Raw genomic sequence first — 17,588 nt, 5'->3', positions numbered from 1 at the left:
TTTTCATATTTTGTTTTACCAAATATGAGTCTGGCTGCAGTATTCTGGGCTGTTTGAAGTTTCTTTATGGTTTGTTCTTTGCAGCCAGCGTACAGTGCGTTGCACTAGTCCAGGTGACTTAGCACCATTGACTGTATCAGGTTACGGAAAATGGATCTCGGGAAGAAAGGTTTTACTCGTTTGAGTTTCCACATGGAGTGGAACATCTTTTTCGTTGTGTTCTTCACGTTGGTTTTGAGTGTGAGATTTCGATCAATGGTAACTACAAGAATTTTCAGATTGTTTGAGACTGGAAGAGAAACGTTTGGTGTGGTTATGGTGGTGAAGTTACTTGTTTTATGTTGTGAGGTGAGTATCAGGCATTGTGTTTTTTCAGCGTTGAGTTTTAGCTGGAATGCATCAGCCCAGGAGTGCATGATTTGGAGGCTTTGATTGATCTTGTTGGTGATTTCCTTTAGATCGTGTTTGAACGGAATATAAATCGTGACATCGTCTGCATATATGTAGGGGTTGAGGTTATGATTGGCTAGTAACTTGGCTAAGGGTATCATCATTAGGTTGAAGAGGGTTGGTGAGAGGGGGGATCCTTGGGGGACTCCACATTCAGGTGCCCATGGGGCTGAAATATCCACGTTCGCTATTACTTGGTATGATCTTGTGGTCAAGAATCCTCTGAACCAGTTAAGAACGTTACCTCCAGCTCCAAAGTATTCTAGAATATTTAGAAAATATTCTATGGTTGACTATGTCGAAGGTACTGGACATGTCAAATTGTAGGAGGAGTATGTTATTGCCAGTTGCAATTGTTTTTTTAAATGAGTTCATTAAAATCACTAGTACAGTTTCAGTGCTGTGGTTCGAACGGAATCCTGATTGAGACTTGTGCAGAATTGAATATTTATTTAGGTAGTCCGTGAGTTTGATTATTAGTAGGATGGATGCTACTGGGTGATAATTGGTTAGGTCATTTGTGCCTTTCTTTGCATCTTTAGATAAAGGGGTAAGTAGAATGTTTCCTTTATCCATAGGGAAGAGGCCATTTTGTAGCATGTAATTTAGGTGCCTCGTGAGGTCTGTTTTGAATTGCTGAGGGGTGGATCTTATAAGGCTAGTATGGCAGATATCTAATTTGCATTGCGACTTAGCATATTTTCCAAGCGATTGGGAGATGCTGTCGATCGGGAGTATGTCAAAATTAGTCCATGATCGGTCTGCTGGGAATTCCCCGGGTATTGGGTCTAGACACTCAAGGAGGTTTACGTAATCTGTTGTATTGATAGGTATCATGAGTCGTAGCTTCATAATTTTCTCTTTGAAGTAGTTCACAAGATTGATTACTGATGGAGTGTCTGTATTGTTAGTAGTAACCGGAGTAGTGTTTAGTAGTTTGTTTATGAGTAGGAAGAGTTTATGTGTATCTTTGTAGTTTAGTCCGATTTTTGTTTTATAATATGTTCTTTTATTTGTCTGATGGTGTATTTGTATTTTCTTTGTAGTTGTTTCCAGTCGTTGAGTGTGTGGTCGCCTTTTTTTCTTATTCCATGCTCTCTCTAATCTTCTGACTTGTGTCTTTAGTTCTTTTAATTCTTCATTAAACCATGGTTGGTATTGAATTATTTCTCTTTGAGGTTCTAGTTTGAAGCGGTGCTATTTTGTCTAACACAGTTCTGCATCTGTTGTCCCATTCAAAAAGAAATTGGGGTGAGTCTGTTGGTGTTGTCCATTTGTCATTGTAGAATTGTTGCCAAAATGTTAGCGGGTCTATTTTGCCTCTCGTGGTGTATGTTTGTTGTTCTTGTTTATGTTGTGAATCTTTTGTTCGCCAATGAAGGGAGAGGTTTGCTCTGTAGTGATCAGACCATGGTGTAGCTGTCCATTTAGTATCTCTTAGTGCGAGATTTGATTCTGATGAGAATTTGTATGTGATGATATCTAGTGTGTGTCCTTTATTATGGGTTGGTTGCATGTTTGGCCAGTGGAGCTCCCATAATTGGAGGAAGTCCTTGCATTCGCATACATTATTTAGGTTGGTATCCTCAAGGTGAAGGTTGATGTCACCTGCTATGAGAAGGTTTTGGGTGGAAACATGTGTTCGATATGAAATCCATAAACTGCGTTTGGGAGTCTTGCTAGTTGCCTAGTGGTCTATAAAACAGGATAAGGGTTGGGTGGTTAATTCTAACTGAGGCTATTTCCAATTGAGAAAGTATGGATTCGGCTATTGTTGTGATGGTGAATTGGGAGTTATAGATTATGGCAATGCCTCCTCCTCTTTTTCCGTTCCTTGTCCAGTGGGTAATTTTGTACCCTGGAGGGCATAGTTCTAAGATTATGGGATCTTTGGGGTCATGGATCCAGGTTTCACTGATGAGTAGCATATCGAGATTGTCATTTGTAATCCAATCGGTTATTGTCGTGGTTTTGTTGACTGCAGATCTGGCATTTATGTAACTCATTTGTATTAGTTGGTGGGGTTCAGTTGGGTTCGAAGCTGTGATGATTTCTATTAGTTGTCTGTTCTCTTGATATTTGAGTTTATGTCCCTTCTTTCCTTTCTGTTGATTGTGTCCGTAGGTGGTAGGTTTTCCGTTCCATTTTTTGATCTTTTGGGGGGGGGGGGGGGGTGTATTGTATATGGATTGTGTGTGTGTTTTGTGTATTGCGGGTACTTTATTGTTCGTAAGAGGGGTTGTGAGTGCGTGATGGATTAGGTAGAGGCAGTAGATGATTAGGAGTAGTTTGTTAGTTCTTATGTTGATAATAGTTTGTATAGTGCAGTAGGAGCGTGTGTGAGTTAGTGTTCATCCGTATAAAACATTGGTGGCTGAGTAAAAATTTACAGTTACTCATGCAGTACAGTGCATATAAAACATTGGTGGCTGACTAAAAACTTACAGTTGCTCGTGCAGTACAGTATGTGTGCTTACAATCCGTAGTATAATTCATATAAAACATTGGTGATTGATTAAAATTTACAGTTACTCGTGCAGTACAGTGTGTGTGCTACAATCCGTAGTACAATTCTCACCCGTAGTACAATTCAGATGCATATAGAGCATTCTCACCTGTAATACAATTCTGATACATATAGAGCAATATAAAGCATTTGAAGGAAGTCTTTCAGCATGCTATACAATAGAAGTTCACAGTATTGTACTCAGTCTATTCAAATATGGGATATAGAACATTCTCACCCGAAGTAGAATTCTGATGCATATAGAGCAATTTAAAGCATATAAAGCATTTAAGGTATATTCCCCCTCCCCAGGGTGTAAATGCTACCAAATATGAATGAGATTTAGGGTAAGGCACAAACGATTCCCTCTCCAGTGAGTCATTAGGGGGTCTACTTCCATTCCCAATCTTCCTATCATGATTAGAGTCATCCATCACATTGAAGTCCTCTCCTACAATGAAGGTACATCTTGAAAAAGGGGGTAAGTGCCTTAAATGGTGAGGAAAAAGTCCTGTCATAAAGGTTAGGGGCTTACAAGGAGACAAAAACATAGGGCTTGTCATATAAAGTGCAATCTAGGAGCACCCAACGGCCCTGATCATTGCTACAGGATTTGAGCATCTCAACAGGAAACAATTAATATGGGAGTACCTGCCCAATGGGTTACCTTACCCATGGAAAAATAGCAGAGTTTTTGATGCTTAATAGCAGAAAGGTGGGTCTCCTGTAAATATGCTATCCCTGTTCTCTGTCTCCACAATGCCATAAGGATCTTTTTCCTTTTAATGAGGAAGTGAATGCCGCCAACATTCCATGTAAGAATATTAACCACCATCATCAAAGTGGAAGGTTCACAGCCACCCGAAGCACTGAGCATCTCCTAAGGAGTATATTAAAAGATGGCCTAACCCCGGGATACAAACATGCGCAGACATAGGGAAAAGAAATATCCAAGGAACACAGAAAGATAAGCAGAGGAATTCCTTGCTAGAGACTTGCACAGGAATGGGGTTTGCGGGGTTCCCGCAGGGACGGAAGCAGTAATACAGGGTTCCCGTGGGGACTGAAGCAGTTCTGCAGGGATCCCATGGGGACGGAAACAATTCCTGGGGGGGGGGGGGGGAGTGTACGCTGTTCTTCTGCCAGCCTCTCACCTACCGAGTATCAAGTTCATTGAATGCTGTCTCCTCCTCCTTCTTGCTTTAATAGCACAGATGCGGAAAGTCTCCATTAAGGAGGTGGTAGAGAGACAAATGGTAACGGAATTCGAAAAGGCGTGGTTTGAACATAGAGGATCTCTAATTAGAAAATAGAAGTTATAAAAAATCTAAACTTAAATGGCTGCATGTGTGTGGATTTGTCACATGACGCTTAGATGGCGACTCCGTCTGTGATAAACTAGGGCCGATACCGGGCAGACTTGTAATGTCTGTGTGTCATATACAGTGGGGGAAATAAGTATTTGATCCCTTGCTGATTTTGTAAGTTTGCCCACTGACAAAGACATGAGCAGCCCATAATTGAAGGGTAGGTTATTGGTAACAGTGAGAGATAGCACATCACAAATTAAATCCGGAAAATCACATTGTGGAAAGTATATGAATTTATTTGCATTCTGCAGAGGGAAATAAGTATTTAATCCCTCTGGCAAACAAGACCTAATACTTGGTGGCAAAACCCTTGTTGGCAAGCACAGCGGTCAGACGTCTTCTGTAGTTGATGATGAGGTTTGCACACATGTCAGGAGGAATTTTGGTCCACTCCTCTTTGCAGATCATCTCTAAATCATTAAGAGTTCTGGGCTGTCGCTTGGCAACTCGCAGCTTCAGCTCCCTCCATAAGTTTTCAATGGGATTAAGGTCTGGTGACTGGCTAGGCCACTCCATGACCCTAATGTGCTTCTTCCTGAGCCACTCCTTTGTTGCCTTGGCTGTATGTTTTGGGTCATTGTCGTGCTGGAAGACCCAGCCACGACCCATTTTTAAGGCCCTGGCGGAGGGAAGGAGGTTGTCACTCAGAATTGTACGGTACATGGCCCCATCCATTCTCCCATTGATGCGGTGAAGTAGTCCTGTGCCCTTAGCAGAGAAACACCCCCAAAACATAACATTTCCACCTCCATGCTTGACAGTGGGGACGGTGTTCTTTGGGTCATAGGCAGCATTTCTCTTCCTCCAAACACGGCGAGTTGAGTTCATGCCAAAGAGCTCAATTTTTGTCTCATCTGACCACAGCACCTTCTCCCAATCACTCTCGGCATCATCCAGGTGTTCACTGGCAAACTTCAGACGGGCCGTCACATGTGCCTTCCGGAGCAGGGGGACCTTGCGGGCACTGCAGGATTGCAATCCGTTATGTCGTAATGTGTTACCAATGGTTTTCGTGGTGACAGTGGTCCCAGCTGCCTTGAGATCATTGACAAGTTCCCCCCTTGTAGTTGTAGGCTGATTTCTAACCTTCCTCATGATCAAGGATACCCCACGAGGTGAGATTTTGCGTGGAGCCCCAGATCTTTGTCGATTGACAGTCATTTTGTACTTCTTCCATTTTCTTACTATGGCACCAACAGTTGTCTCCTTCTCGCCCAGCGTCTTACTGATGGTTTTGTAGCCCATTCCAGCCTTGTGCAGGTGTATGATCTTGTCCCTGACATCCTTAGACAGCTCCTTGCTCTTGGCCATTTTGTAGAGGTTAGAGTCTGACTGATTCACTGAGTCTGTGGACAGGTGTCTTTCATACAGGTGACCATTGCCGACAGCTGTCTGTCATGCAGGTAACGAGTTGATTTGGAGCATCTACCTGGTCTGTAGGGGCCAGATCTCTTACTGGTTGGTGGGGGATCAAATACTTATTTCCCTCTGCAGAATGCAAATAAATTCATATACTTTCCACAATGTGATTTTCCGGATTTAATTTGTGATGTGCTATCTCTCACTGTTACCAATAACCTACCCTTCAATTATGGGCTGCTCATGTCTTTGTCAGTGGGCAAACTTACAAAATCAGCAAGGGATCAAATACTTATTTCCCCCACTGTATGGCAATCTGGTTTAAGATGGACCAGAAATGGCTTAGACAGTAACTTTAGTGGCTGGATCATGAGGTCAGTGTTGAGCAGACGTTTACAGTCTGTGTCCCTCAAATGAGAAGACGAATGGGCTGGAGTGGGCTTTGACGGCAACTCCAGCAGTTGAAACATAAGAATAGAGCTGGGCGGACTTCTATGGTCTATGTCCCAGAAACGCTGAAGAAAGACCATAATCAAGTATATAATATCATGTTCATTGTTGATTTAATCATGAATTGATAATGAGTATGACTATTGGGCAGACTGGATGGGCCGTTCAGGTTTTTATCTGCTGTCACTTACTATGTTACTGTTAATCCTCTCTGCTCCCGGACTGATGTGCAGACCTCAGCTGACACAGGCACGAGCATCAGATGTCACCTGACCTACTTTCGCTTGCATGTGGCAACCTGTTAGCACACAGTGCCAGTGAGTCCGAGATTTAGGGTAACACAGTGCCAGTGTTCCAACTTCTGTTCCTTACTTGCTTGCAGTGCTACAGCTTGAACCCAAAGAGAGACAGAGAGCCAACCAGAATTTTTTTTAATGTAAATTCTTGCGGGACTGAGTGGGGACAGGTTAAAGTCATGCGGGGATGGATTAAATTCTTGTGGGGATGGGTAAGATTCCAGTGGGGATGGGTAAGATTTCTGTCCCCATGATACTCTCTATTAATAGTGCACAGACCATGCCCTCCTCCCCCCTACACATCGTCCTAGCCCCCTTCCCCTTCATGCCCCCCCATCAGTTTACAGTGTTCACATCAAGCCCCGAAGCACATAAATGGTTCTGCAAAATGCAAATAAATCACAGCACTGACATCAGAACATGAATAATGCAGAACAAAACATATTGGAGAACAAAACTGTTATTCATTACCAGATACTGGAATGCTCAGAGGATCAATAAGTCCCAAAGACTAGTTCCAGTAGAGAGAATAAGCTCTGCCACTGAGATGTTAAAGTTCAAAATATCATTGAGACAGGCCCCTAGCGTCTAATGCTCCACAGATTGTCTTTTTAAGCAGTTGTTACGGGCTGGGACCCAATGCCACTTAGGAGTTGTTGTGAGCACAGAGGATCCTGTGGAATGCTCAGGCTCCGGTTTCTTCCATAATCCAGCCACACACGCAAGTGGGATAATGTCTCAGCCACAGTGGGGTCCCGCAGGGGTCTGTGCTGGGACCGCTGCTTTTTAACATATTTATAAATGATCTAGAGATGGGAGTAACTAGTAAGGTAATTAAATTCGCAGATGACAAAGTTATTCAGGGTCGTCAAGTCGCAGGAGGATTGTGAAAGATTACAGGAGGACCTCGCGAGACTGGGGGATTGGGCGTGCAAGTGGCAGATGAAGTTCAATGTTGACAAGTGCAAAGTGATGCATGTTGGTAAGAGGAACCCGAATTACAGCTATGTCATGCAAGGTTCCACATTAGGAGTTACGGACCTAGAAAGGGATCTGGGAGTCATCGTTGATAAGACGTTAAAAACGTCTGCCCAGTGTGCTGCAGCGGCTAAGAAAGCGCACAGAATGTTGAGTATTATTAGGAAAGGGATGGAAAACAAACACGAGGATGTTATAAAGCGTTTTATCTCTCCATGGTGCGACCGCACCTCGAGTATTGTGTCCAATTCTGGTCGCCGCATCTCAAAAAAGATATAAAGGAAATAGAAAAGGTGCAGAGAAGGGTGACAAAAATGATAAAGGGAATGGAACGACTTCCCTATGAGGAAAGGCTGAGAAGGTTAGGGCTCTTCAGCTTGGAGAAAAGGTGGCTGAGGGGTGATATGATAGAAGTCTACAAGATAATGAGCGGAGTAGAGCAGACAGATGTGAAGCGTTTGTTTACACTTTCAAACAACAAGAAAACCAGGGGACACAAGATGAAGCTAGAATGGTAGATTTAAAACAAATAGGAGAAAGTTTTTCTTTACTCAGCGTGTAGTTAGACTCTGGAACTCGTTGCCAGAGAATGTAGTCAACAGCTGGCTTTACGGAATTTAAAGGGGGGTTTGGACAGATTCCTGAGGGAAAAGTCCATTGAACATTATTAAATTATTTTTTTTTTTTTGGGGGGGGGGGGGGGGTTGCCGGGTTCTTGAAGCCTGTATTGGCTGCTGTCGGAGACAGGATGCTGGGCTTGATGGACCCTTGGTCTTTTCCCAGTATGGCGGTTCTTATGTACTTATGTATATTGTTTCCCACTGATTATGATAGCCATTTTCTTTTCTCAGGAAAGTGGTCACTTCATGAAAACCGTGCTGCTTCTGGAGTGTTTTTTTTTTTTTTTTAAATATTTTTATTAAGGTGCAGAACACACACATTACATTATATCTTATATAACTTCAATACAATATTGAATTGCATTACATCCACATCTTGTCTTCCCAATGGTGCAGGAATATATCAAATCAAACACTGTCTAAGACAAATTAAAGAATAAAGGCCCCCACTGTTTTGCACACAAAACATGTAGTATAGCCACTGAACATTGGAAGTGTTCCTACCACCTTATTTTATTTTTATGTTAGACCCCCTCCACACACATACATCTCTCACACACTTCCCCCCCCCCCCCCCCCCCCCCCCCCCCCGCCCACCACTTCTGGAGAATGTTTAGATCCTGCATAAAGCACTGTATAAAGCTGCCATAAAGACCTATACGCAGTGCCGTAGCGAGGGTGCCTGACACCCGGGGCGGGTCGCCGCTGTGCAGCCCCCCCCCCGGGTGCAGGGCACGGCGCCCTTCCTCTCCGGAGCGCCCCCCTCCCCGAAACGCACCGTACCTTTCAGCGGGGGGACAGGCGGGAGGGCCGATCTGCCCCCAGTGCACGTTACTGGGAGCTGCGTCGGCTCTGCTGCTTCCCTGCTTTCTCTGCCCCGGAACAGGAAGTAACCTGTTCCGGGGCAGAAAAAGCAGAGAACCAGTGGACCGCCCCACCGCCCCCCCCCCTTCCTACGCCACTGCCTATAAGCCTGTGCCCACTTCTGTCCAGTAGCCTTAAGCTGCTCACTCTCCCATTTAGCCAACTGCAGCATCTTGGCTGTCCATTGCTGCACAGTCGGTGATTCTTCTGCTATCCAGTTTGCTAGTATGAGTTTCCGAGCCCCCATAAGCACTACTCCCACAAATCGCCTCTGAGATGGCGATAAGCCTTGTTCCTGTAAGTGTGACTCATCCCCCAGGGGCAGCATCTTATAAGACCATTCAATAGGTACATCTAGTATGCATTCCAATGCCCCCAACACTCCTAGCCAAAAAGTATGAAGTTTCAAACATTCCAAAAAGGTATGTACTAGCATGCCCATTTGCTGCTTGCACCTCACACACTTATCTTCCCATAACCCCATTCGTTTCCGCTTTGCCCTAGTGATAAAAGCACCATGGAGTAGCTTATATTGCATTTCTTGTAGGTTAGCACTTGGAGACACTGTAAATGCCCCCAAGAAATATTGTGATAGCCTTTTCACTGTGATCTCTTCCCCTAGCTGCCCCCCCCCCCCCCACCATCCTGCTAACCCCTCAATGAAAGAATCCTCCTTCTGCTCCCTTCCTAAAGCATACCATACAGCAAGTTTATTAGCCTCCTGTGAGACCTGACAAAATATCTTGTCCAGTCTAGAGAAGGTGGGCGCCTGGCTACAGCAGAAGATAATGACGTGCAGTAATGTCTCCACTGAATAAAAGGAAAAATGTCTGCGTGTTCCAGACTCCAAGTCTCCGGCGCCTGCTCAAAAGTAGGGAAACACCCCTCCCCCAACTCCATAAAATGCCCCACATATCTACCTCCCTTTCTTGCTCATTCTTGGAAACGTGTCCTTTCCTGGCCTGCCGGAAACTGTGGGTTATCAACTGCTGCTAAAAAGGGAGAGGGACCAGACGCTTCTTCCACAGTGCCTCTCCACCAAACCCACGCCTGCTTGAGCGGGCGAAGAAGAGGATGCAATCCCCCCTGCTTCCCCTTCGACCCTTGCAAAGAATTAAACACCGAACATGGCAAAGAACTCTCTTCCCATATAGAATGTGGCGCAAACCTCGTGGCTCCAGTGCGTAACTCATGGATCCACCGCATCAATGCCGCCAAATAATACAAACGGAGATCGGACAGCTGTAATCCCCCCCCCCCCCTCGAGCTCTAGTCTGTATTAGTTTGGTAAACCCAATTCTAGCCCTACGTCCCGCCCACAGAAAAGATCCTATGAATCCCTTAAATTGTGTTTCATCCTTCCTTGTAACCCATAGAGGCAACATCTGCAAAGGATATAACAACTTGGGCAACATGACCATTTTAACCAATGCTACTTTCCCTAGCAGCGAGAATGGTAATTCCCGCCGCCGGTGACATAGCTACTACTACTACTACTACTATTTAGCATTTCTATAGCGCTACAAGGCATACGCAGCACTGCACAAACATAGAAGAAAGACAGTCCCTGCTCAAAGAGCTTACAATCTAATAGACAAAAAATAAATAAAGTAAGCAAATCAAATCGATTAATGTGACCGGGAAGGAAGAGAGGAGGGTAGGTGGAGGCGAGTGGTTACGAGTCAAAAGCAATGTTAAAGAGGTGGGCTTTCAGTCTAGATTTAAAGGTGGCCAAGGATGGGGCAAGACGTAGGGGCTCAGGAAGTTTATTCCAGGCGTAGGGTGCAGCGAGACAGAAGGCGCGAAGTCTGGAGTTGGCAGTAGTGGAGAAGGGAACAGATAAGAAGGATTTATCCATGGAGCGGAGTGCACGGGAAGGGGTGTAGGGAAGGACGAGTGTGGAGAGATACTGGGGAGCAGCAGAGTGAATACATTTATAGGTTAGCGCTTTGATAGTCTCTAATTTATCCTGTATATTCCTGCGATAGATCACTCGCAGATCCCTGTGCAAGTACACCCCCAGATACTTGAAAGTACCCGAAAACCAGGCAAGAGGAAATGCTGCCAGCTGCTGACAAGCGCACGGGGATGTTACAGGTAATGCCTCTGACTTGTCAAAATTAATGCGCAATCCCGAGAAGGACCAAAACTGCAATATCAAAGATATCAAGTTTTGCACGGACGTGGTTGCCCCATCCAAGTAGACAAGGATATCATCAGCAAATAGATTAATTTTAAAAGTCTGGGCGCCCACCCTAATACCCTGCACCTGATCAGTCTGCCGGATTTTTGCAGCAAATGGTTCAAGAGATAGCACGAACAGCATGGGTGACAATGGGCAACCCTGCCTTGTACCCCTCTCCAACACGAAGGACTGGGACAACGCTCCATTAGTCAGAATCTGAGCTGTGGGATTGTGATACAAGGCCCCATGATCCCAAAATGCGGAAGGACCCAGAACAGATAATCCCACAAGATCTTATCAAAGGCCTTCTCCGTGTCCAAACTTGTAATAATAGTGTCCCTTGGAACCCCTCCCAATCTCTGCAGGACCATCAAGGCCCAGAGTACATTAGAAGAAGCATACCTGCCTGGCACAAAAACCGCTTGGTCCGTATGGATTAGGGTAGGTAATATTTTCCCCAGGCGGTGAGCTAAAACATTCGCAAACAACTTAATGTCTTGATTTAAAAGTGATATCGGGCGATAGGACCCCAGCAGTTCCATATCTCTCCCAGGCTTAGGGAGCACTACTATGTGAGAATGCGTCAATCCATCTCCTGCCTCTCCGCGCACAAATGATGGCACAACTCCTGAAAAGGACGACAGATCTTCGCACCCAGAATCTTATAAAACTCGGTTCCCAACCCATCAGGTCCTGGTGCCTTTGCTAACTTCATACGCTTAATCGCCTGACTTATCTCTACCCCCGACACAGGGGCATTCAGAACATCTCTCTGCTCCTGTGTAAGCTGAGGCAGAGACAAACCCTGAAAAAATGTCTCCCTCTGGCCCCTATCTGTTTCCCCTCTATCATACAATGCCTTATAGAACTTCACAAACTCAGTTTGTATTTCCTCCACCGATGTTTCCACCCTGCCCTCTTGTGATTTAACCTTAGTGATGACCTTTTTTGCCCCCCTATTCCTAACTAAGGCAGCCAACAACTTCCCTGCTTTATTCCCCCATCTGTAGAGGTTATACTTATACAAATTAATATCCTGCACTGCTCTTTCATTTACAAGATCATTAAGCTTCCTACGCATAGAATAATATTCTCTTCGTGCCTCCTCGTCTCTCATATAAATATGCTTATCCCTCATACTTTGTAGCTGGCGCGACAGAGTAACCAGCTGCCCCTCTTTCCCTACGAGTTCTTTCCACGTATGCCAGAATGTGCCCCCGTAACATTGCTTTAACAGCTTCCCAGTAAGTGATAGGATCCACAGACTCCGGATCATTATCTAAAATATAGTTATCCCACGCGTACAACAAGAACACGTGAAACTCGTCCAAATACAAAGTACGATTCATACGCCATAACCTAGTCCCCCCCCCCCTTCTCCATCTCATGTCTACCCACTCCAGACAGTGGTCAGACAACGCACTATCCACAATATCGACAGCCACCACCCGTGAAAGGAGAGAAGGGTCCAGCAGCAAATAATCCAGCCTTGCATGCACACCATGCACCTGCGAAAAGGAAGTATAATCGTGCTATTCTGGATTTAGTATCCTCCAGATATCTAACAATCCCAACTCACGCATCAAAAGATTTACCCCTTTCCCCTCCCATCTAGAAACTCATGGCTTTGCTGGTTTACAATCTATTAAAGGGTCTACCGTTATATTAAAATCTCCTCCTACTATAAGCTGGTATCCACTAGCCACCACCAGCTGCGCAAGGATACCTGAAAAAAAAGTGTGTGAGTATACATTAAGTGCATATACAGAACAGAGAGCTACCTTCTGCCCCATGACCTCCCCCAACCAAATAACAAACCGACCCTCTACATCCTGAATCAGTTTGTGCATACTCACTTGGTGCTTTTTATGGAACAGAATAGCCACCCCTCTCTGTCTGCTATTGAAAGAGGAGGAAACTATCTCTCCCACCCATCCTCGCTTTAATTTTTGATGCTCCCCTTGTGTAAGGTGCGTCTCCTGTAGAAATAACACATCCAACTTCATTTTATAGCAGAAAGACAAAACCTTGGTACGTTTTACCGGAGAGTGAAGCCCGTCAACATTCATTGACCCAAATCTTAAATTACTCATGTATCAAAAAGATTCCAGACATGTTGCAGGCCAACACTCATTCCAGGAGTAGTGTCCCAGCTCACCACCCCCTTCCTCAATTCCTTTGGCATAACACTCGAAACCTCCCCATCTCCAGAAGTACCCCTCCCACCAAAGAACTGCACCATGTATATCCCCCCAACCTCCCCTCCACCCCTCCCCACTCCCCTGACCCATACATTCATTGAATACCACCCACACACACACACAACTTACACACCAACCCCTCTACCTACCCATGCCCCCTCCCCCCACCCACGCCTTACCCCCCCCCCCAACTACTTCCCTCCCCCCTCTGCTTCCCAAGAACACAACCCCCTTCAAAGGAACTGTCCCCCCGCCCGCCACTCTACCCCCAAAGTGTACCCCATCATCCATTACTTTTTATACAAAAAACGAAGACTTCACTGTCCCCAAGTCCTACAGCTCCAGAAATTTTACAGGCTGCAGTACTATAATACTATTTGCCAGAGGGGACCTATGTTACCCAGACAGCTCCCACTAAACAGAAGCTTGTGCTAGCATATATAAGGCCCCAAATCATTTTCCAAGGCATAGGCATATAGAGCCAAACAGATATAGGAACCATAAAATTAACACGTATAAACCCCCCCACCTTCTCCTCAGAACTCTTTATCCAAAGCATAACATAGTAAAAGATATCAAGCCCTTCAAATTTATCCCCACGCTCACCGCTTCCTTAAGAATAAAAACAGACCCACATGCTAGCTTCCGGAGAGGGGAAGGCGGTAGAACGAGAGGACATGAAATGAGATTGAAGGGGGGCAGACTCAAGAAAAATGTCAGGAAGTATTTCTTCACGGAGAGAGTGGTGGATGCTTGGAATGCCCTCCCGTGGGAGGAGGTGGAAATGAAAACGGTAATGGAATTCAAACATGCGTGGGATAAACATAAAGGAATCCTGTTCAGAAGGAATGGATCCTCAGGAGCTTAGCCGAGATTAGGTGGCAGAGCCAGTGGTGGGAGGCGGGGATAGTGCTGGGCAGACTTATACGGTCTGGGCTGGTGGTTGGGAGGCGGGGAAAATGCTGGGCAGACTTGTACGGTCTGTGCCCTGAAGAAGACAGGTACAAATCAAGGTAGGGTATACACAAAAAGTAGTAGTTTATCTTGTTGGACAGACTGGATGGACCGTGCAGGTCTTTTTCTGCCGTCATCTACTATGTTACTATGCTAGCTCTTCCCTCCCGCCTTAAATTACCCACCTGCGACAACAAGGAGGTCCACCTGCTCACGGCCATCTTGCGTCCCCACACCCCAACCCACATGCATCACATATTATTATTATTTATTGCATTTGTATCCCACATTCCCCCACCTATTTGCAGGCTCAATGTGGCTTACATAGATTTGTAAATATTGTCATTTCAGGATATCAGATACAGTTAATAATGTGTAGTTATTAAAGAAGGGGAGAAGAAGAAGGAAGAGATTGGTTAGGGTAGATATAGGGTTTGATTGTTGATACTTGAGTGGGTTGGCGAGGTGACTTAGTGAGGCTGTAGGTTCTCATTGTAGGCCTTGTTGATGAGGAATGTCTTCAGAGATCTTTAATTACCAAGAGTCCATTTCAGTCCCATGCAAGCCTGGAATACTCTCAGACCCTTCCCTCCGACATCAGAGTGTGATCAGATGTTCTCCACACTTCCGTGTGCTCCAGAAATCCCGTTACGCCAGTCTGTCCAGAAAGGAACGAAGCTCCTCAGGCTTTTCCCTAAATAACACATTCCCCTCATGAGAAATGCGGACCCTAGCAGGAAACTGCAAGGAAAACTTGATCCCCTTGTTGTAGAGCTGGGAGCAATATGGAGACAGGCGCTTGCGGAGCTCGGACACTCTAGGCGAGAAGTTCTGAAACAACAAAAGATTGGCTCTGTTGTATACTAGATTCCTCTGCTGGCGAAATTGAGCCATCAGCTGAGCCTTTTCAGCGTAATTGAAGATGCGAGCTATCACTGGCCGAGGTCGCACATTTTGTTCTTTCCACACGCCTACTCGGTGTACTCTCTCTGCTCGCAGCCTTTGCCTTCCACCTCAAGGCCCAGTTCTTTAGGTAACCACGTCTCCACCAGCTCCCAAAGATCCTTCTCCTTCATGCTCTCAGGCACTCCCACCAGCCTGATGTTGTTCCTCCTGCTCCTATTTTCTTGGTCTTCAACTTTGTCTTCCAATATCTGACATTTCTTCTCTAACGCCAGCACCTGAGAACTAATATCAGTGACCAAGTCCTCCTGGCACGAAAGTCTCTCCTCCGCTTGCTGAATACGGTTACCATGGGTTGTCAGGTTTTCTTTTAGTTCATCAATGAAAGCGTAGAGGGTCGATAACTTGTCACCTAGCACAGCCGCCATGTGCTTCATAAATTCTTTAATCGCTGCCTCCTGCAGCGCGATCACTGGGTTTTGCTGCTTATTGTCTCCCGCTTGTGCCTGCTCAGTTGCCATTTTAGCTTCTGGTTGTTTGCCACGGTTCCTCAGCACTCGCGGGGTCTTCGCCGGCACGTCCAGCCACTACCTTCCGTGACAGCGTCGTAGCCCTCCAAACAGCTCCCGCGATGTTCCCCAGCACTTTCAGATATTTTTTAGGATACAAATCAGGGTAAATAGCAGAAATAAAGCTGCATTTGTGGCTGAAAATGGGGAGAGCAGCAGAGAGACGTCCGTTCACAATCCAGCCATCACGTGGACCCCCCCCCCCCCCCACTTCTGGAGTGTTAACGCAAATAAAACTTAATAAAACCCAACTGCCTCCCCTTAGTATTTAACAGTACCCATGTTGCGCACTAGATTAAAGATACGGTTCTTGAATGCATATGATTGAAAGAATACTATAATGTCTCTCATTTTAGTGGGTTGCTGCATGCCAGGTGCGCGATGTGCACTTTCAGTCTGGCAATCTTGGACTTGTAGAGCAGGAGACTGAGTGTCTGTAAGATCTGCAGACACAGCGTAAAAACTATAGCACGACTGTCCTCATCTCCTTCAGGTTTCGCTAGACACCGCACAAACGAATTTTTCTGGCACATGCGATTTTCTAAATCATCTAATTTGCCTGCAAAGGCATCTCCGGTTGCAGCATATTTCTAAACGTTTGTCCAAACTTTCTAATTTAAGAAAGCTCTCCTCAGTTTGCTGTTCTGCTTCCTCCATGCGGAGGCCCAGGTCTTCTAGGCCTCTGCGTACATCTTGTATCATTGTTTTAAGTTCCTGAAAGCGGGCTGCCACATCTTTTTGTAAATCCTTCTTCATCTCCTGCAACATGTGTTGCAGGCCCTGTTTTGTAAGAGGCACTGTGAGCTAACTTGGGTCCTCCAACTCCCCAAAGGAATCAGAGTCAACCGCATCCCAATGGCCTGAATCCAGCTCTAGGCAGTCACGTGCACCACTACCCTCCGCCCGAACGACTGTCTGGAAATACTAAATGCTAAAATTCTGCAGGAACAAAGTCAGGGCTGCTCAAATAACACCTTTAGTTGTAGGCTTGATCTGGACTTCAGATTGTTGTGGCTATCTCAACGGATGACATCACCGGAAGTGCTTGATAATGTTTTTTACATGCTTGTTAAAATCAGATTTAATGTGCTATGCAAAAAAAAAAGTTTACCAAACCCATGCTAATATTTTTGTTCTGACTGTCATAGCCTCAATACTTACATGGAAGTTAACACAAAAGTTTAATATCCACATTAGCTATGGAGCAAAATCCCATGCTAACAGACTGCTTTGGTTTATGTTACTGAACGGGGGGGGGGGGTGTATTTCCTCTATATGCCCCACCCCCCAAACCCTAGTGAAAGTGAATATGCAAGGTGGATTTTTGGCTTTCTTGTGTACTGTAGGAATGTCACTCATGGTCTGAAGCAGGTGAAGTAGCAGGTAGAGAGTTGCATAACATGGGCAGAATGAATATGCAGTAATAAATCATATGTCTGCTTATATAAACTTGTTATGAATGGATTGTCCACTGATGTTTTTTACTCTTTAGAATGGATGTTTTTAGCTTGCTGTGCTTTCCTGTCAAATTAATGGAGTTTCTTTTATGTTATTTTAAATTTTGATATTTTATTGTTTAAGATGTAAACCGTTCTGGTTTGTGTATGCAATAAGAAACGGTATAGAAAATAAACGATAAACATTCTGTTTCCTGTGGTTCCGGTGAAATTTTATATACATTTGTCACACAATTATTCATATTTGTGGAGGCACTCATTTTAGCATAAATGTGTTGGGAAACTGTCTTAATGTGTATGTTAAGGCTTTACAGTGTAGCACACTGTTGTTTGGCATGTGTCAGACTGCCCTTGTGCACATGCTGCATTGCATTATATAGTCCACTTAAGGTGAGAAATGTACATAATCAGCAGAGAGAGAGGGCT

General features: G+C 45.0%; 1 protein-coding gene across 1 annotated transcript in view; it reads left to right on the top strand.

The window, feature by feature from the left end:
* Positions 1–17,588, top strand: part of DROSHA (drosha ribonuclease III) — a 552,432-nt gene that overhangs the window by 126,440 nt on the left and 408,404 nt on the right. The gene's annotated exons all lie outside the window — the stretch shown is intronic.

Source organism: Microcaecilia unicolor, chromosome 1 (assembly GCF_901765095.1).
Source record: "Microcaecilia unicolor chromosome 1, aMicUni1.1, whole genome shotgun sequence".
Taxonomy (NCBI): domain Eukaryota; kingdom Metazoa; phylum Chordata; class Amphibia; order Gymnophiona; family Siphonopidae; genus Microcaecilia; species Microcaecilia unicolor.
The sequence above is the reverse complement of the archived record's forward strand: the minus strand, read 5'-3'. Positions and strand labels throughout refer to the sequence as shown.